This window comes from Taudactylus pleione, unplaced genomic scaffold (assembly GCF_031769625.1).
Source record: "Taudactylus pleione unplaced genomic scaffold, aTauple2 ptg001349l, whole genome shotgun sequence".
Classification (NCBI taxonomy): Eukaryota; Metazoa; Chordata; class Amphibia; order Anura; family Myobatrachidae; genus Taudactylus; species Taudactylus pleione.
In genome coordinates this window covers 440,919-462,569 of record NW_028285749.1, presented here as the reverse complement: position 1 = coordinate 462,569, position 21,651 = coordinate 440,919, and the positions used below count along the sequence as shown (strand labels likewise).

General features: G+C 49.7%; 1 protein-coding gene across 2 annotated transcripts in view; it reads left to right on the top strand.

Annotated features, from left to right (window-relative positions):
• LOC148443033 (V-set domain-containing T-cell activation inhibitor 1-like) overlaps window positions 1–21,651 on the top strand; it is a 225,188-nt gene that overhangs the window by 11,395 nt on the left and 192,142 nt on the right. Inside the window, exon 1 of one of the 2 annotated variants that reach the window (XM_088463362.1) lies at window positions 20,458–20,677. The exons of the other annotated variant lie outside the window; for it this stretch is intronic. The gene's annotated coding sequence lies outside the window, so the exon portion shown is untranslated. Of the gene's footprint in view, window positions 1–20,457; window positions 20,678–21,651 lie in introns of those variants that run through there. 2 annotated transcript variants of the gene reach the window in all.

Below are 21,651 nucleotides of genomic sequence, written 5' to 3'. Positions count from 1 at the left end.
ATTTGCTGTTTGCAATTCATGTGAAGGAAGGAATATTTGCCTTGATTCAGAGCCGGACGCTCTGACAGAGCGCTCACTCTGAATCAGGGTCGGCCTTCTGGTTTTGTAGAGTGGCCTCCTGGCCGCTCGCATAGCTGTGGGTGACCACCCACAGCTATAGCGAGTGGCCAGGAAGATGGTCGCGATGGTCAAGACCATCGCGACCATCGGGCTTGCGACAAGATCCTTGTGGTAGGGTCTCGTTGCCGCAAGCCCCAGAGAGATTTCGGCTCTAACAGAGCCGAAATCTCTCCCACTGACATCAGTCATGATGTCAGTGGGGCCGCCTCCAAACGGAGGCGTTCACATGGGAACGCCTCCGTTTGGGCAGCCACTCCCCCGGCCCGCCCACCAAAGTCACTCAACATCAACAGCACGCCCCCTTTGGTGTGAGACCCAGAGCGACGGCTTGCCTGTCGCTATCCGGGTCTCGCGCATGCGCACAACGGAGCCGGCTCTGTCGTGCGCATGCGCACTGGCACACCATTGACCCAGTTGTGAGCGCACAGCGCTTGCGACCGGGTCTGAATCAGGCCCATAATTCATTTGTTACTCAAATGCTGTGAAGTCAAACCACACACATTTATCTTTTTGATTTATGTATTTAGTTTTTATTGTATTATTTACAATGTTTTTTATAATGTACATTTTAACATGCATTTAAAACTCAAAAAAAAATTATTGGATTAAAAAAAAAAATAGTGAGTTTAGCTGATAGTGAGTTGGCCGAAGGTGAAGCAGATCGAGATTTATCCCCCGAGTAGCAAGTTTAGATGAGATTAGTCACCTGAGATTGCAATGTCTTCTCTCTGCCTAACTCTCCTGAACATACATCAGTGCTTGTATTGTACCTGAAAAAAAAGGTTAAATGTAAAAAAAAAATTACGTAGCCCCCCCCCCAACAGTATAACCAGTCCTGGGCTGCTCAGCCAGTCCTGGTTCCTAAAATTATGGGGACAGGTAATGTACATGTAGCTGCCACTCATTGGCTGGTTAAACGTGGGTCCCAGCCAATGAGCAGCCGCTATATGTTAAGCAGCCTCTGATTGGCTGGTGGGCCGTGGAATTTCCCGAAGTGGCCCGGAACCTGTCATTCGCGATGCAGGGCCGGCTCTTGGGGTGTTCGACCAGAGCAGTCGAACAAGAGCGCCACCTCATAGAGGATGCGCCCCTCCCAACATCCCGAATTTCAGCAGGACAGCACTGTTCCACCCGTGGGACGAAGTGTACCACAGGTGGTCAATCTGGAGGTTGGTTACCCCCACTGCCGCAGCTGTGCAGTGGTGCCGCACCCCGGAGTAGCTGAATGGATGCTGCGCGCATGCACCTCTGGCAGCAGGTAAGTATGTGTGAATGGGATAGGTGTATGTACTAAAGTTATACTGTATATGGTGTGTGTGCACTGTGGTTATTTAACTATTTATTTTACAGTAGGGGTACAGGTGCTGGCCGCCTGCTGGCACTTGTAGTTCCAAAAGTGACAAAGGGCAGGCATGCTGGCACCTGTATTTCCACTGTAAAATACAATAGTTTTGAACTATTTCCACCATTATTACCTTTGTACCCACAGCCCAGGGGTGTGGGGAAGAGCCCTGGGCTTCAGCCTAAGCCTGATGTTTCAGGAGAGGAGGGACCCCTTCTTTAGGGGAGTCCCCACCTCCTCTGAGATCCCCGGCTTGGGCTGACCAGATTGGGGTGTTAATGCTTTGGCCGGGGAGACCCGGTGATAGGGTCTCCTGGCTGTGGCATTACACCCCGGTTGGTTTAGGTCCAGTGCTGGTTTTAAATATAAGGGGACCCCTACGCATTTTTTTTCCCCCTATATTTAAAATGAGAACTGGCCCTGCAGCCAGGTGCTGGTTCCTAAATTACAGGGGAATCCTACTCGTTTCTTCCCCCTGTAATTTTAGGAACCAGGACTGGCTGAGCAGGCCGGGGCTGGTTATGCTTTTGGGGGGGACCTTACGTCATTTAAAATAAATAAATAAACACTTTAAATTAGGTATACAGGCAGAAACATACATAAATCACACTGATCTGTGTATGTTTCTTCCAAACTCGCAGCTCAGGAGGTGGAATGTTTGAAACTTCAATTTATCAGCGAATCTGCTAAAATCTCACCCGAGATTGTAATCTCGATTCTTGGTAAATTCCCGAGCTGCAGTCTTTTTCATGAAAAGTACTTCCGAGTTTGCCCGATGGTGAGTTGATTCGAGTTTGCGATCTCACCCGAGTTTTACCAGTGAAAAGAGAGAAATCTCTCCCAATCTCACCCGAGTTTATCTATAGTAATTCGAAAAGAGTTGAAAAACATTCCTACACTCACCTGAGATTGTCATCTCTCCCAAACTCGAATCTTAGTAAATTTAACCCCATATAGACATGTCTTGTCTATATGGTATAATAATTTTATTTAAAGGGACTAAAATGATTTTATTTATAATGGCATGCAGTAATTGGTATTGGTGAACCTGATATAAAACGCTTTGATTTTGGAAATGTAGCGATTCGCTGTTTGCAGCTTATATTGATACACTTACTGCATGTTGTATATAAATACTCTATGAAAAAGCGTTGTATAACAATCTCTATTTGTACATTAACATCTCCATCTCATGACTTATACATGAACTGTAAGTGACTTTATTTCCTATGTACAGATCTCGGGACACAGGGTGACATGTACTAAGCTCCTCTGGCTGTCAGGACTAGGTTAGATCTGCAGCAATAATCATATTAATCCAGGGTCACGCTGAGTTTCCTGCTGTAGCTGCAGATTTGAGGAGTATGCGTCACCCGCCCCCAATTTCTCACATTCCTATTTATAAACTACATTTATTTCTCACCTGAAGGTGTGAAACAATTTGTCCGCTGTGTAACACACCCACTGAGGTGATTAGTAATATTGTCACCGGGACACGATTGCTTAATTATTACAGTGTCGGGTTTGTGGATAATTTCTGTGATACATGTGATATATGGTACAAGAAAGAGGAATGATTAAGCGTTAGGCGTGCACTAAATATACCGCGACTGCTCCGTAATAATAAAGAAATAAAGAAAATAAAAATAGCAAAAACCCCAGCACAAGCTTCAATAACTATAATGCTTTATGGTAAAAAGAATACAATTCTTGGGGGTAAATTTACTAATATTCGTGTTTGGTCGAGATTGCAATTTTTTTCAACTCGCAAATTTTCTAAAGACAAACTCGGGAGCGAATGCAAACTCGATTGAATACAGCATCGGCCAAACTCGAAAATACTTTCAGTGAATAAGATACAACTCGGCAATTTACCAAGAATGGCGATTACAATATCGGGTGTAATTTCAGCAAACTCGGACCAAAATAGAAGTTTTAAATAGACCACCTCCTGAGCTGCCAGTTTGGCAGAATAATACACAGATCAGTGTGATTTGTGTGTGTTTCTGCCCCTAAACACTACCTAAAGCAGAGATGGCCAATTCGCGGTTCTCGAGCCGCATGAGGCTCTTATGAGCTTCTAATGCGGCTCTCAGCTCGCGGCTCGGCAGAACCCCCATTGTTACTGAGAACACTGGTCTCTAAAGCCATCAGATGCCAGCTTTCCCAGTAATGCAGTGCGCGGGTGACGTATTGACGTCACCCGCGATGTGAGGAGCCTGTGCGGTGGAAGCAGCAGTGACGGCGCGGCGGGACTCGGGAGCCCTGACGTTGTGGAGCGGTGCCAGCATGAAGGTAAGCTTCATAGGGGGGAGCTACTGCTGGGGGCATGACTACAGGGGGCATTGCAGGAAGGGAACAGCTACAGGGGGCATTGCTTAATGGGCACAGCTACAGGGGACAGTGCAGAAGGGGTGCAATTACTGAGGGGCATTGCTTAATGGGCACAACTACTGAGGGCATTGCATAATGGGCACAGCTACAGGGGCATTGCAGAAGGGGCACAACTACTGAGGGGCATTGCTTAATGGGCACAACTACAGGGGGCATTGCTTAATGGGCACAGCTACAGGGGCATTGCAGAAGGGGCACAACTACTGAGGGGCATTGCTTAATGGGCACAACTACAGGAGGCATTGCTTAATGGGCACAACTACTGGGGGCATTGCATAATGGGCACAGCTATAGGGGCATTACAGAAGGGGCGCAACTACTGAGGGGCATTGCTTAATGGGCACAACTACAGGGGCATTGCAGAAGGGGCACAACTACTGAGGGGCATTGCTTAATGGGCACAACTACAGGGGGCATTGCTTAATGGACAAAGCTACAGGGGACAGTGCAGAAGGGAAACAACTACAAGGGGCATTGCAGAAGGGGCACAACTACAGGAGGGCACTGGATATGGGGCACAACTACAGGGGGCACAGCATAAACACGTGGCCCATCTAGGAGTGACACTGCAGTGGCAGACAGGATGGCAGTTTGAAAAACTAGGCCCCAAACAGTACATACTGCAAAGAAAAAAAGAGGTGCAAGATGGAATTGTCCTTGGCAGTGGCGTAACTAGGGTAGTTGGAGCCCAGGGCAAATGTAAAAATGGAGCTCCCACCCCCCCTATGTGCGTGTGTCAACGGAGCGCGCGGCAAAAAATGGGCGTGGTCACTTAAAAGTGGGGCGTGTCAACATGACACACACCCCTTTATCGTCACTCTGAACATTCCTGTCCAACTGCACCTTAACTCCAGTAGTGCCCCTTATACAGTATCCCCAGTATGCAATGTCCCCAGTTGTGATCCCCCTTATGCAGCCGCTTATTAGTTCCCCTTATTCAGTGCCCCCAGTAGTGGTCTCCCTTATGCAGTACCCCATGTAGTGCCCCCCTATGAAGTGCCCCCAGTAGTGGTCCTCCTTATGCAGTGCTCTTTATATAGTGCCCCCAGTAGTGGTACCCCCTACGCAGTGCCATTTATATAGTGCTCCCAGCAGTAGTCCACCCCCCTTCATAAGCTGTGCCCCCAGCAGTGGTCCCCCTTATGCAGGCCCCCAGCAGTGATCCCCCTATCCAGTGCCACTTATACAGTGCCCCCTGTAGTGGTCCTCCCTATTTAGTGCCCCCAGTAGTGGTCCCCAGAGTGTAGTGCCCCTAGTAGTAAGCTCCGTATATAGTACCCCCAGCAGTAGTCCCCCCCCCTCCATGCAGGGAATGGGTATGAAATACCGCCGGCAGTGGCAGGCCGACATCAGCAGAGTTCCGAGCAGCGGAAGCCCGACAGCGCTGGAAATCCCGATCGTGGATAGGTGAGTATCTACTAACCTAACCCCCCTAACCCTAACCCTCCTTAGGGGTGCCTAACCCTAACTTCCCCCCTTCCCCACTGCCTAAACCTAAGTCCCCCCTGGGGGTGTCTAACCCTAACCCTCCCTCCCCCTAGCCTAACCCTAACCCTCCCAGGGGGGTGCCTAACCCTAAGTCCCACCCGGGAGCCCTAAACCTAACCCTCCCCCCCCGCAGCTGTCCGCTCGCGGCGCCCGGCATCACTACAATCGGGATGACGGGCGCCGGTCTCCCGGCGTCGGGGAAATGCGGGCGTCTACATCTAGATGCCCGGCATTTCACCGTTGCCGGGATATGACAGTCGGGGAGCCGGCTGCCGGTATTTAGGCAGTCGGCTTCCCGATTGCTTCCCCCATGCAGTGCCCCAGTAGTGATTCCCCCCTATCCAGTACCCTAATACAGTGCCCCCTTTAGTGGTCCTCACTATTTGGTGCCCCCAGTAGTGTTCCCCTAGTAGTAAGCCCCTTATATAGTTCCCCCAGTAGTAGTTTCCCCCCCAGTAGTAGTCCCCAGTAGAGGTTCCCCATCCTGATGCAGTGCCCCCCATAGTATCCCCCTCCAGTAGTGTAGTGCCCCACCTCCAGTAGAGGTCCCCCCCAGTAATGGTGCCCCCAGTAGTAGCCCCCCTTCCCCCGATGTGCAGACACACAAGTAAAAAAAATAAATAAAAAATACACTTATCTGATCTACGCTCCGGCCACTTCTCCCGCCGTCACACGTCAATCCTCCCGGGCTGGTGCGCTCTGCATTATGGGAGAGACATCATGATGTCTCTCCCATTATCCACTGCAAGAGCCGGAAGGCAGAGCTCATGAGTGACCTCCAGCCCGGCTCTTGTAGTGGGCGCTGCAGCAGTCAATGAGAGTCTGTCTGACTCTCATTGGCTGCTGGTTAACACACACTTCGCTGCCACGGTGGTGGCGATGTGTGTGTAAACTGCACAGCCTGAGGCCACTTCCCACCCTCCTCCTGGTGCTATTGGGTAAGCACTCAGGGGGAGGGAAGGGGCTCGGCAGTGCAGCACAGGACAGGCGCAGGGAAGCCTAGCGCTGGTCCTGTGTAAATGTGTAGCGCTGACCACAAACACTGCAGTCGGCGCCACACCGCCTAACTAGGGCAGGCCGGTACCGTGGCCAGCGGCGCCCCCCTGGGCCGCCAGTCCTACGGCACCCAGGGCACACGCCCTGCTCGACCCCCCCTTAGTTACGCCACTGGTCCTTGGGCCCTCCCACCCACCCTTATGTTGTATAAACAGGACATGCACACTTTAACAAACCAAACATTTCAGCGCCAGGGTCTGCCACACGACTGTGGCTGAAATGATTGGTTCATTTGGGCCCCCACAAAACAAACTGGCTGGCAATTAATCTGTCCTAAACAAACTGGCTCTACAGAAGCAAGATGTCATCCTCATCCTCCTCATCCACTGATTCCTCACCCTCTTCAGTGTTGTGTACATCCTCATCCTCACAGAGTATTAACTCGTCCCTGCTGGAATCCACCACCACAGGTCCCCCTGTACGTTCTGGAGGCTGGTCATCCTGGAAGAATTGATAATTAATTTTGATGAACATCATCTTCTCCACATTTTGTGGAAGCAACCTCCTGCGCCTTTTGCTGGCAAGGTTCCCGGCTGCACTAAAAACTCTTTCGGAATACACACTGGGGGGGGGGCAACTTAGGTAAAATAGAGTCAGTTTGTACAGGGGCCTCCAAATTGCCTCTTTTTCCTGCCAGTACAGGTACAGACTGTCTGACATGCCTACTTGGATGCTGTCACCGATGTAATCCTCCACCATTCTGTCAGTGGTGACAGTATCACATGCAGTGACAGTAGACATGTCAGAAATTGTTGGCAGGTCCTTCAGTCCGGACCAGATGTCCAAACTTGGTCCTGTCTGCCCTGCATCACCGCCAGCAGGTTGCTTAGGATACCTAAGTTGTTTCCTGGTAGCCCCAGTTGCACGAGAAATGAAGAAGGACCTGTTGACTTGTCACGTTCCACTTCAGTTGACAGTGTTTTCACCAGCAGGTCTTTGCACCTCTGCAGCCTTGTGTCCGCCGGAAAGAGAGACACCACGTAGGCTTTAAACCTAGGATCGAGCACGGTGGCCAAAATGTAGTGGTCTGATTTCAACAGATTGACCACCCTTGAATCTTGACAAAGCGAATGAAGGGCTTCATTCACAAGTCCCACATACCGAGCAGAATCGCTCCGTCTTAGCTCCTCCTTCACTTTCTCCTGCTGCTTCTGAAAAAGCCTGATGAGGGGAATGACCTGACTCAAGCTGGCAGTGTCTGAATTGACTTCATGTGTGGCAAGTTCGAAGGGCTGGAGAACCTTGCACAACACGGAAATCATTCTCCACTGCGCTTGAGTCAAGTGCATACCCCTTCCATTGCCTATGTCATAGGTGGATGTATAGGCTTGAATGGCCTTTTGCTGCTCCTCCATCCTCTGAAGCCTATAGAGGGTTGAGTTCCACCAAATTTTTTGGGATACCCAAAGAGTCTCCTGCATGCCCTTGTCATTTTTCAGAAAATTCTGCACCAACAAATATATTGTGTGAGCAAAACATGGGACGTGCTGGAATTTGTAATGCCCGCACAATATTGGTAGCATTGTCAGATATCACAAATCCCCAGGCTAAGTGGGGTAAGCCATTGGGCAATGATTTCCCTCAGTTTCTCTAAGAGGTTGTCGGCGGTGTGCCTCTTACTGAAACTGGTGATACACAGCGTAGCCTGCCTTGGAACGAGCTGGCGTTTCTGAGATGCTGCTACTGGTGACGCTGCTGTTGTTGCTGCGTAAGGCGATACATCTACCCAGTGGGCTGTCACAGTCATATAGTCCTTAGTCTGCCCTGTTCCACTTGTCCACATGTCCGTGGTTAAGTGGACATTGGGTACAACTGCATTTTTTAGGACACTGAGGACACTTTTTCTGACGTATCTGTACATTCTCGGTATCACCTACCTAGTGAAATGGAATCTAGATGGGATTTGGTACCGGGGACACACTACCTCCATCAATTGTCTAAATCCCACTGCACTAATGGCGGATACCGGATACACGTCTAACACCAACATAGCTGTCAAGGCCTCAGTTATCCACTTTGCAACAGGATGCTGTCGTACTTCATCCTCCTCACTAAGGACTGTTGGAGGGTCAATTGCTTAATAAAAGAAGTAGTGGTGTTCCTACTTCCTCTCTGGGATGATGAACGACTCCCAGCAGCAGCAGCAGCAGTGGCAGCAGTAGGTGTAGCAATGCAGGATCCCCTGGAGATATCCCGGATAGCAGAATCAGTCATGCCAGTGTTATGATTCCTGGAGGGAATCGATGGTATAAATGCGGAGCCAACTGATGACAGCCGTGATGGTTGGAATGTATTGTACTGGTTCTGGCCTTTATAGTCGTGGCCAAGGGACTGGTGATGTGAAGCAGCCTTGGGGCTGTTGGAGCAGGCTTGGAGGCTGATTGTGGCCTTTATAGTCATGGCCAAGGGACTAATGGTGTGAAGCAGCCTTTGGGCTGTTGCAGCAGCCTTGAGGGCTGATTGTGACCTGGGCCCCAGGACCGTTGCAGCCTTTGGGCTGATGAGACTCAGGTGGGGTATACAACAGAACCTGGGGCTGCTACTAGTGCCGCCAGGATGACACTGGCGACGGTGTGCTTAATAGTGCACCTGGAACGCAGAGTTGCTACCAGTGCCGCCAAGATGACACTGACGACGGTGTGTTAATTTGCGCACCTGGAACGCAGAGTGGTTACCAGTGTTGCTGGGATGACACTGGCAATGCTGTGCGAGGTTGCGCACCTGGAACGCAGAGCTGCTACCAGTGCCGCCGGGATGACACTGGCCAACGGATGGTGACAGAGACGCTTCTGGGATAGGAAGCGCTCCGGGCTATCCAGATGGTACAAGCAGCACGTGTGGATGGGATGCAGGTGGAGCCGCCTGGATGGATTAAATGACACACAAAGCACAGCTAGACTGACTCAGGAACTCGACTGACAAGCAAGAGGCAGGAACCGGAAGTACGAAAAAACTTCTATCACCGGCATGGAGTGATGGACTGGCTGGAATTTAACAGGAACAAGGCCCAACAACTGTCTCCCCCAGAGCCTGATTTAAACAAACCACATCACCATCAGAATCCTCCTCGCCAACTTCTTCCTCAGCGCCAGCTACACCAGTATCCTCATCCTGTTGTATTTCAACAGTGACATCTTCAATTTGCATATCAGCAAGTGGACTGTGGGTGCTCCTTTCAACACTTGCAGGGGGCGTGCAAATGGTGGAAAGAGCCACCTCTTCCCGTCCAGTGCTGGGAAGGTCAGGCATCGCAACCGCCACCACACTTGGACTCTCCTTGGGGATTTGTGATATCTTCTTAGAACGCACAGTTCTTCACTGTGCTTTTGCCAGCTTAACTCGTTTCATTTTTGTAGTAGGATGAGGGCTTCCATCGTCATGTGAAGTTGAACCGCTAGTCATGAACATAGGGAAAGACCTTAGCCATTCCTTGCCACTCCGTGTCGTAAATGGCATATTGGCAAGTTTACGTTTCTCCTCAGGCGATTTAAATTTATTTTTTAAGGTCATTTTCCTGAACTTTGGCATTTGGGATTTTATATGCCCCCTACTATTGCATTGGGCATCGGCCTTGGCAGACGACGTTGATGGCATGTTATCGTCTATGTCATGACTAGTGGCAGCAGCTTCAGCGCTAGGAGGAAGTGGTTCTTGATCTTCCCCTATTTTATCCTCCAAATTTTTGTCCTCCATTTATTTGATATTGATACGTGCAGCTAACGTGCACACAAACATAGAAAAAAAGAAAGAAAAGAAAATGTTTTCATTTTTTTGGCCACTTTGGGGGTTACACCACCCTTCAACAGACCAGTCGGCCCTTGACTTATGACACAGGCGCACGCTTGGCGCTGCTACTTTGTGATGCATGTATTTATTTTAGGGGTGAGCGGGTTCGGATTTCTGAAATCCGAACCCCCCCGAGCCCCCCCGATCCGAGTCCGATCCGAGTCAGGCTCGACTTTTCCCGCCTGACTCGGATCTGAAATCGAGGCAAAACGTCATCTTCCCGCCTTCCGAGTCTCGCGGGTTTTGGATCCTATATAAGGTACACACGTCGGCGCCATTTTCTCACTCGGCTGTGGACAGTGAAGAGGGAGGGTGGGAGTTAGGGCTGTGTAGTGTAGTGTAGTGTAGTGCTGCTGTTGTCCACTACTTCAAAGTCCATAGGGGCTGGCTGTGTTGTGCTGTGCTGCTGTTGTTAATAGGGGCTGTGTCCACTACTTCAAAGTCCATAGGGGCTGGCTGGACTGTGTTGTGCAGTCAGTTCTCCATAGGGGCTGTGTCCACTCCAAAGTCCTGTGCAGTGTCCAAGTCCTAAAGGAGTGCTGTAGTGTTGTCCAGGGGGTGCTCTGTCCATCAGGGGTGCTCCCCCGAAGTGCTAAAAAAATAATATATTTTCTGTGTTTGTGAATTGTGTGCGCAGTAGCCGCACGTGCATCAACAAAGTAGTGCCAAGCGTGCGCCTGTGTCATAAGTAAAGGGCCGGCTGGCTTGACCGTTAAGGGTGCTGTAACCCCCGAAAGTACACTCCAGTCCAAACCAAAAAAAAAATTATTTTCTGTGTTTGTGAATTGTGTGCGCAGTAGCCGCACGTGCATCAACAAAGTAGTGCCAAGCGTGCGCCTGTGTCATAAGTAAAGGGCCGGCTGGCTTGACCGTTAAAGGGTGCTGTAACCCCCGAAAGTACACTCCAGTCCAAACCAAAAAAAAATTATTTTCTGTGTTTGTGAATTGTGTGCGCAGTAGCCGCACGTGCATCAACAAAGTAGTGCCAAGAGTGCGCCTGTGTCATAAGTAAAGGGCCGGCTGGCTTGACCGTTAAGGGTGCTGTAACCCCCGAAAGTACACTCCAGTCCAAACCAAAAAAAAAATTATTTTCTGTGTTTGTGAATTGTGTGCGCAGTAGCCGCACGTGCATCAACAAAGTAGTGCCAAGCGTGCGCCTGTGTCATAAGTAAAGGGCCAGCTGGCTTGACCGTTAAGGGTGCTGTAACCCCCGAAAGTACACTCCAGTCCAAACCAAAAAAAAATTATTTTCTGTGTTTGTGAATTGTGTGCGCAGTAGCCGCACGTGCATCAACAAAGTAGTGCCAAGAGTGCGCCTGTGTCATAAGTAAAGGGCCGGCTGGCTTGACCGTTAAGGGTGCTGTAACCCCCGAAAGTACACTCCAGTCCAAACCAAAAAAAAAATTATTTTCTGTGTTTGTGAATTGTGTGCGCAGTAGCCGCACGTGCATCAACAAAGTAGTGCCAAGCGTGCGCCTGTGTCATAAGTAAAGGGCCGGCTGGCTTGACCGTTAAGGGTGCTGTAACCCCCGAAAGTACACTCCAGTCCAAACCAAAAAAAAAATTATTTTCTGTGTTTGTGAATTGTGTGCGCAGTAGCCGCACGTGCATCAACAAAGTAGTGCCAAGCGTGCGCCTGTGTCATAAGTAAAGGGCCGGCTGGCTTGACCGTTAAAGGGTGCTGTAACCCCCAAAGTACACTCCAGTCCAAACCAAAAAAAAAATTATTTTCTGTGTTTGTGAATTGTGTGCGCAGTAGCCGCACGTGCATCAACAAAGTAGTGCCAAGCGTGCGCCTGTGTCATAAGTAAAGGGCCGGCTGGCTTGACCGTTAAGGGTGCTGTAACCCCCGAAAGTACACTCCAGTCCAAACCAAAAAAAAAATTATTTTCTGTGTTTGTGAATTGTGTGCGCAGTAGCCACACGTGCATCAACAAAGTAGTGCCAAGCGTGCGCCTGTGTCATAAGTAAAGGGCCGACTGGCTTGACCGTTAAAGGGTGCTGTAACCCCCGAAAGTACACTCCAGTCCAAACCAAAAAAAAATTATTTTCTGTGTTTGTGAATTGTGTGCGCAGTAGCCGCACGTGCATCAACAAAGTAGTGCCAAGAGTCCGCCTGTGTCATAAGTAAAGGGCCGGCTGGCTTGACCGTTAAAGGGTGCTGTAACCCCCGAAAGTACACTCCAGTCCAAACCAAAAAAAAATAATTTTCTGTGTTTGTGAATTGTGTGCGCAGTAGCCGCACGTGCATCAACAAAGTAGTGCCAAGAGTGCGCCTGTGTCATAAGTAAAGGGCCGGCTGGCTTGACCGTTAAAGGGTGCTGTAACCCACAAAGTACACTCCAGTCCAAACCAAAAAAAAAATTATTTTCTGTGTTTAGCCGCACGTATATATCAAATCGATATAACATAAATGGAGGACCAAACTTTCTCCGATAAAAATAAAATAGAGAAAGATCAAGAACCACTTCCTCCTAGTGCTGAAGCTGCTGCCACTAGTCATGACATAGAGGATAACATGCCATCAACGTCGTCTGCCAAGGCCGATGCCCAATGTCATAGTAGAGGGCACATACAATCCCAAATGGCAAAGTTCAGGAAAATGACCTTGAAAAAGACATTTAAATCAGCTGAAGAGAAACGTAAACTTGCCAATATGCCATTTACGACACGGAGTGGCAAGGAACGGCTAAGGTCGATCCCTAGTATGTTCATGACTAGTGGTTCAGCTTCACATGACGATGGAAGCCCTCCTCCCACTAAAAAAATCAAAAGAGTTAAGCTGGCAAAAGCACAGCGAAGAACTGTGCTTTCTAAGAAGATATCACAAATCCCCAAGGAGAGTCCAAGTGTGGTGGTGGTTGCGATGCCTGACCTTCCCAGCACTGGACGGGAAGAGGTGGCTCTTTCCACCATTTGCATGCCCCCTGCAAGTGCTGAAAGGAGCACCCACAGTCCACTTGCTGATATGCAAATTGAAGATGTCACTGTTGAAGTACAACAGGATGAGGATACTGGTGTAGCTGGCGCTGAGGAGGAAGTTGGCGAGGAGGATTCTGATGGTGATGTGGTTTGTTTAAATCAGGCTCCGGGGGAGACAGTTGTTGTCCGTGGGATGAAAAAGCCCATCACGGTCATGCCTGGGCAGAAGACCAAACATTCCACCTCTTTGGTCTGGCAATATTTCTATCCAAATCCGGACAACAACTGTCTTGCCATATGTACCATATGTAAAGGTGAAATAAGTAGGGGTAGGGACGTCAACCACCTAGGAACATCCTCCCTTATACGGCACCTGCAGCGCGTTCATAAAAAGTTACTGTCAAGTTCAGAAACTTTGGCTAAGACCGTAAGCAGTCCAGGGACACCTAAATTCCGTTGTCCTGTTGTATCCAAGCGCCTGCAAACCACACCGTCAACTCCCTCCTCGTCAATTTCCTCCTTAGTCAGGATCGGAAGTAGTCCTGCAGGCCATGTCACTGGCATGACTGACTCTCCTATCCGGGATTCCTCTGGAGGATCCTGCATTGCTACGCCTACTGCTGCCGCTGCTGCTGTTGCTGCTGCTGGGAGTCGTTCATCATCCCAGAGAGGAAGTAGGAACACCACTACTTTTACTAAACAATTGACCCTCCAACAGTCCTTAGCGAGGAGGATGAAGTACGACAGCAGTCATCCTGAAGCAAAACGTATAACTGAGGCCTTGACTGCTATGTTGGTGTTAGACGTGCGTCCGGTATCCGCCATTAGTGCAGTGGGATTTAGACAATTGATGGAGGTAGTGTGTCCCCGGTTCCAAATCCCGTCTAGATTCCACTTCACTAGGCAGGCGATACCGAGACTGTACAGAAACGTCAGAAAAAGTGTCCTCAGTGTCCTGAAAAATGCCATTGTACACAATGTCCACTTAACCACGGACATGTGGACAAGTGGAACAGGGCAGACTAAGGACTATATGACTGTGACAGCCCACTGGGTAGATGTATCACCTTACGCAGCAACAGCAGCAGCGTCACCAGTAGCAGCATCTCAGAAACGCCAGCTTGTTACAAGGCAGGCTACGCTGTGTATCACCGGTTTCAGTAAGAGGCACACCGCCGACAACCTCTTAGAGAAACTGAGGGAAATCATCGCCCAGTGGCTTACCCCACTTAGACTCTCCTGGGGATTTGTGATATCTAACAATGCCACCAATATTGTGCGGGCATTACATCTGGGCAAATTCCAGCACGTCCCATGTTTTGCTCACACAATAAACTTGGTGGTGCAGAATTTTCTGAAAAGCGACAGGGGCGTGCAGGAGACGCTTTGGGTGGCCCGAAAAATTTCTGGCCACTTTCGCCATTCAGCGACTGCGTGCCGAAGACTGGAGCGCCAGCAAACACTCTTGAACCTGCCCCGCCATCACCTGAAGCAAGAGGTTGTGACGCGGTGGAACTCAACCCTCTATATGCTTCAGAGGATGGAGGAGCAGCAAAAGGCCATACAAGCCTATACATCCACCTATGACATAGGCAAAGGAGGGGGTATGCACCTGACTCAAGCGCAGTGGAGAATGATTTCCGTGTTGTGCAAGGTTCTTCAGCCCTTCGAACTTGCCACACGTGAAGTCAGTTCAGACACTGCCAGCTTGAGTCAGGTCATTCCCCTCATCAGGCTTTTGCAGAAGCAGCTGGAGAAAGTGAAGGAGGAGCTAAGACGGAGCGATTCCGCTCGGCATGTGGGACTTGTGGATGAAGCCCTTCATTCGCTTTGCCAGGATTCCAGGGTGGTCAATCTGTTGAAATCAGACCACTACATTTTGGCCACCGTGCTCGATCCTAGGTTTAAAGCCTATGTGGTGTCTCTCTTTCCGGCCGACACAAGCCTGCAGAGGTGCAAAGACCTGCTGGTGAACACACTGTCAGCTGAAGCGGAACGTGACACGTCAACGGCTCCTTCTTCATTTTCTCCTGCAACTGGGGCTGCCAGGAAAAAACTTAGGTATCCTAAGCAACCCGCTGGCGGTGATGCAGGGCAGGCAGGACCAAGTTTGGACATCTGGTCCGGACTGAAGGACCTGGCAACAATTTCTGACATGTCTACTGTCACTGCATATGATACTGTCACCATTGACAGAATGGTGGAGGATTACATCGGTGACAGCATCCAAGTAGGCATGGCACACAGTCCTAACCTGTACTGGCAGGAAAAAGAGGCAATTTGGAGGCCCCTGTACAAACTGGCTCTATTTTACCTGAGTTGCCCCCCCTCCAGTGTGTACTCCGAAAGAGTGTTTAGTGCAGCCGGGAACCTTGTCAGCGAAAGGCGTAGGAGGTTGCTTCCACAGAATGTGGAGAAGATGATGTTCATCAAAATGAATTATCAGCTCTTCCAGGGAGACCAGCCTCCAGAAGGTACAGAGGGACCTGTGGTGGTGGATTCAAGTGGGGACGAGTTAATACTTTGTAAGGATGAGGATGTACACACTGAAGAGGGTGAGGAATCGGTGGATGAGGAGGATGAGGATGACATCTTGCCTCCATAGAGCCAGTTTGTGCAGGGACACATTAATTGCCAGCTTGTTTTGTGGGGGCCCAAACGAACCAATCATTTCAGCCACAGTTGTGTGGCAGACCCTGGCGCTGAAATGATTGGTTTGTTAAAGTGTGCATGTCCTGTTTATACAACATAAGGGTGGGTGGGAGGGCCCAAGGACAATTCCATCTTGCACCTCTTTTTTTTCTTTGCATTATGTACAGTTTGGGGCCTAGTTTTTCAAACTGCCATCCTGTCTGCCACTGCAGTTTCACGCCTAGATGGGTCACGTGTTTGTGCCGCCCACTCGTGTCGCTTAGCATAGTCATCCAGCTACCTCGGTGCAACGTTTTGGACATAAAAACACTATTGTGAGGTGTGAGGTGTTCAGAATAGACTGGAAATTAGTGGAAATTAAGGTTATTGAGGTTAATAATAGCATAGGAGCAGAAAAACCTACAAATTCTGTGATTTTAGCTGTTTTTATGCTTTTTTAAAAAAAAATACAGATCCAAAACACAAAACCCAGAACCCAAAACACGGAAGGGTGGTTTTGGCAAAACCAATCCAGATCCAAAACACGAAGAAAGATCCAGATCCAAAACCAAAACACAAAACACGAAAAGTGGCCGGTGCACACCCCTAATTTTTTTGCACTTGGTGGGAGCACCCCTGATGGACAGAGCAGCCCTGGACAACACTACAGCACCCTTCTAGGACTACAGTGACACAGCTCCTATGGACGACAAAGGCTTTATGGGACAACAGTACTGCACAACACAGCCCAGCCAGCCCCTATGGACTTTGGATACTGCCCCTATGGACAACAGCAGCACTAGCACAGCAACCCCCACCATCCCTCTTCACTGTCCACAGCCGGAGTGAAAAATGGCGCCGACGCGGGGACCTTTTATAGAATCCAAAACCCGCGAGGATGACGTTTTGCCTTGTTCCAGGAACCGAGTCTGGCAGGAAGACCCGAGCCGGTCTCGGTTCCCGGCTCGGATCGGGGGGACTCGGGGGGGGAGTTCGGATTTCTTAAATCCGAACCCGCTCATGCCTAGTTAAAACACACAAGCAGCCTTCACATATATCACTGATACTGTGGACCTCATTCAGAGTTGGTTGTAGCGGCCACACGGTCGTAAGGGAAAAGGGGCCGCATATGCAAATGATGCACTCGCATGTTGCGTCCTTAAGATCGGATCGTTAGCTGGCCGACCAAGGGGAGGATGCGGCCATAAGCCAAAAAATACGCCCCCTTCTCGTACGTATTAAACATCATCTCCGGGCATATAAGGATTAATCGAGACCATCGGGAACCATCGAAACTGGTTGTAGAGCTTAAGGCTGACCATACCCTCTCTTAAGCTCTACGATCATGTCAGTGTAAAAACCTCCCATGTCACATGTGCCATGACGCTACTTTGTTAATTATGCACTCCCATAAAAAGCTGTTCGCATAATTAGGCACGCCTGCGTTCGGATCTCCACCCCCCCGTTCACAAGCACCTTCCCCTGTTACCACCCACAAACGCCTCATCCTGTCACTCAAACTAATGACCTGGCTGTGTTCAAGGAGAGAGAAATTTCTGATTGTAGCAGCTAGTTTGCGCACGCGCATTGCGAACTTTACGCATGCGCAGTTTAGCGAACATTGGTGGCGTACGACCGTGCAGCCGCTACGACCGACTCTGAATGAGGTCCTGTATGTGCAGGCTTCTTTCTCAGGAGAGTTTGGCTGTGGTCAGACACTTGCAACTCGAACTGAAAGTGAAGCACCATTGAAAAACACGATCTCAGCTAAATTCGCTTCTTGGTAAATTTGAGTGTTTCAGAAGCCTTAATTCACCCAATTTGCAGGGATGCAAATCGAGTTTCTAATCGCAAAGCTCCATCAGATACAAATCTTAGTAAATTTACTTCTTAGAAACAAAGAAAAACATCCCGGAGTCAGATTTAGCATTGCTGGATGAATGGAATGGCCAATAAATAAATATAAATTATCTGCACATGATGAAAACTCCGTCACATTATACAGCTCCATGGAATAAACAGGCTTCAGCTTCATGCAATATACGCAGTAAGGTGTAAATGCTCATGTATGTAGTATGGTAGTTATTATAAGGCATATAGTACAGTATGACATGCCCCCCCCCCTGCCCCCTCATTACCTATTACCTCTCCCAAACGCTGGCCACCTGTTACTCACTCTACGAAGGAAATCTCTGCGATCGTCATCGCTATACCATTGCTGCGCGCTCACAGTGGCACTTTGGCACATGCGAAGTAGCAACAAATTGATCCACTGCGTTCAACCTCGACATTGAGCCCATCCCTGAATTAGGCCCAAAGTCTCTGCTGGAGCTAGAGGTAAGATCACACCATCCTCCCTAGTCATTACCATTGGCTGTGACCGTATTTTACCCTGTGCCTGCCACCAGTGCTGGAGCGTAAGCTCTCAGGACCCTCTGTCCTCCCCTAATTTCTGCTGCTGCTGACTCTATGTCTATAACTGCCCAAGACCCTATTTATACCAGTCTGGGCATTGACATGAAATGTGTGTCAAGGCTGTGGGGGCTGGCATATAAAGGGGCATGATGGGAGCTCAGAGGCTGGCATATAAAGGGGCATGATGGGAGCTCAGAGGCTGGCATATAAAGGGGCATGATGGGAGCTCAGAGGCTGGCATATAAAGGGGCATAATGGGAGCTCAGAGGCTGGCATATAAAGGGGCATAATGGGAGCTCAGAGGCTGGCATATAAAGGGGCAATATGGGAGGTCAGAGGCTGGCATATAAAGGGGCATAATGGGAGCTCAGAGGCTGGCATATAAAGAGGTATGACAGGGGGCACAGAGGCTAACATATAAAGGGGCATAATGGGAGCTCAGAGGCTGGCATATAAAGGGGCAATATGGGAGCTCAGAGGCTGGCATATAAAGGGGCATAATGGGAGGTCAGAGGCTGGCATATAAAGGGGGCATGACGGGCTTAGATGTTGGAATATAAAGAGGTATAACAGGGGGCACAGAGGCTAACATATAAAGGGGCATTACGGGCCCTCAGAGGCTAGCATATAAAAGGGCATGATGGGCTTAGAGGATGGCATTTAAAGGGACAAAACAGGAGCTCAGAGGCTGGCATATAAAGAGGTTTGGTGGGGGCTCAGAGGCTGGCATTTAAAGGAGAATGATGAGGGGCTCTGAGGCTGGCATATAAAGGGGCATAATTGAGGGGGCTTTGAATATAAAGGGACATGAGGGTTTCAGGGCTGGCATATAAAGGGGTATAAGGGGGCTCTGAATATAAAGTGGTATGAGGAGTCTCTGGGCTGGCATATAAATGAATGTAGGGGCACTTAGCTGGCATATAAATGAATGTAGGGGCACTTAGCTGGCATATAAGGGAATGAAGGGGCACTTAGCTGGCATATAAGGGAATGTAGGGGCACTTAGGTGGCATATAAGGGAATGTAGGGGCACTTAGATGGCATATAAGGGCATGAGAGGGCTCTGAGGTATATGAGTCATGTGAGGGATCTGGTATATAAAGTACGGTTTTGGCCAGAGCCCTCGTCACACACCCCGTCCTGTCCTGTATTTCTCCAGTACAAAGGTGGCAACCTTAGTGCAGGGTGTGTGGTGCCCAGGGGGCTCTGTGTCAAAGAAGCTCTGTGCACCTAGAATAGTGCCCAGTGTGCGCTACGCAACACTCCCCGAACCCCCTATAACCTCTGCTGGCAGCCGTCTTTTGGGTGATATATTTGTAAAGATGGTGCCAGAGCCTTTGCTGACTTCCAGGGATGTGCCACCTCTGTAACAAGTCTTGGGGGGGTCCATTTATCTATAATCACATACTGCAATGCCATTGGGGTGTGATATTAGCGCCCATCAAATTACAGTATGCAATAAATGCGCCAAAATGTATTAAATAAAACATGTAGGTACAGGGGCTCCAAAAGATGTCCATCCCTGCGATGTGCTCGGTGTGAAGTGACCGTATCAGCCGTCTCTTCACTCCTCTCTGGGGAGGCTTGCGCATGTGCGGTCTACAAACCATGCACATCCTGCGGCCATTGCCAGAGAGGGTCCTGCGGAAACCTCTCCTGGTAATTTTAGCGGGTATCCCCCAAAAACAGCTGTTTCAGGGAATATTCCAGAAATATTTAATGATAATTAGGCCCCTTGGAGAGAGATAAAGTGAAGAGATCTGGAAGGCGTGGCTATGCCCCCTCCGAAAAAAGTGCTGCAAAGGGGACACATTCTCCCTCAGCAGTACTGCACAGGGGAACATTCATCCCCCTTCAGTCGCTGACCAGGGCCCCCACCCAGCCCCTCCAGCAAGCCGTGTCTCTGCTGCATTGACGTTATAACAGGCGGTGGGATCCATTTCTCAGATTAAGGAATTAGCTGCTGTCTTCACAATGTCGGCAGAGAGAGATTTAGCGGTAAATTTACTAAAGTGAGTGTTTAGAAGTGGAGATTTGCCCATAGCAACCAATCACATTCTAGCTTTTATCTTCAAGAAGGTGCTAATTACATGTTAACTTTCCACTTCTAAAAGCTCTCACTTTAGTAAATATACCTTAGTGTCTCTGCTTTCTTAAGGACCTACTGATATGATCAGCGCTGTCACTGTGAAGTAAAGCTGCTATATGGATGTTACAGTGACAGGTGCAAAGGTCAGAACCGGATATTCCCGTCTGATCTGTCTGGCCGCATTTGTGAGGAATTTCTGTGACAAATGATCTGAGTATGCAGAACAAGCTGTGCCCTAACGGCAGCCATTGTACCCAGCAGCTATAGCGACACGCTCGGGACACTGGGTCAGGCAGTGCAGAGGATGCTATTCATAGAACTCATTGCAATACATGCCCACGGTGATATGGAAACTAAAGAAGGACAAAATTGTGGCCTAACTACACCTGAATCCTAATTACACCTAAATCCACTGCAGAACAGTCCACGTACAGGTGCGAGGTGATAAGAGTGGCCAAGAGGGATGATGTGGAGCTCTGTGTGGTGATAAGAGGGGGCAGGAGGAATGATGTGGAGCTCTGTGTAGTGATAAGAGGGGGCAGGAGGAATGATGTGGATATCTGTGTGGTGGTGAGAGGGGGCAGGAGGGATGATGTGGAGCTCTGTGTGGTGATAAGAGGGGGCAGGAAAGAGGATGTGGAGCCCTGTGTAGTGATAAGAGGGGGCAGGAGGGATGATGTGGAGCTCTGTGTGGTGGTGAGAGTGGGCAGGAGGGATGATGTGAAGGTCTGTGTGGTGGTGAGAGTGGGCAGGAGGGATGATGTGGAGCTCTGTGTGGTGGTGAGAGTGGGCAGGAGGGATGATGTGGATATCTGTGTGGAGGTGAGAGTGGGCAGGAGGGATGATGTGGAGCTCTGTGTGGTGATGAGAGTGGGCAGGAGGGATGATGTGGATATCTGTGTGGAGGTGAGAGTGGGCAGGAGGAATGATGTGGAGCTCTGTGTAGTGATAAGAGGGGGCAGGAGGGATGAAGTGGAGCTCTGTGTGGTGGTGAGAGGGGGCAGGAGGGATGATGTGGAGCTCTGTGTGGTGATAAGAGGGGGCAGGAGAGAGGATGTGGAGCTCTGTGTGGTGGTGAGAGTGGGCAGGAGGAATGATGTGGGGCTCTGTGTAGTGATAAGAGGGGGCAGGAGGAATGATGTGGATATCTGTGTGGTGGTGAGAGGGGGCAGGAGGGATGATGTGGAGCTCTGTGTGGTGGTGAGAGGGGGCAGGAGGGATGATGTGGAGCTCTGTGTGGTGATAAGAGGGGGCAGGAGAGAGGATGTGGAGCTTTGTGTGGAGGTGAGAGTGGGCAGGAGAGATGATGTGGATATCTGTGTGGAGGTGAGAGTGGGCAGGAGGGATGATGTGGAGCTCTATGTGGTGATGAGAGTGGGCAGGAGGGATGATGTGGATATCTGTGTGG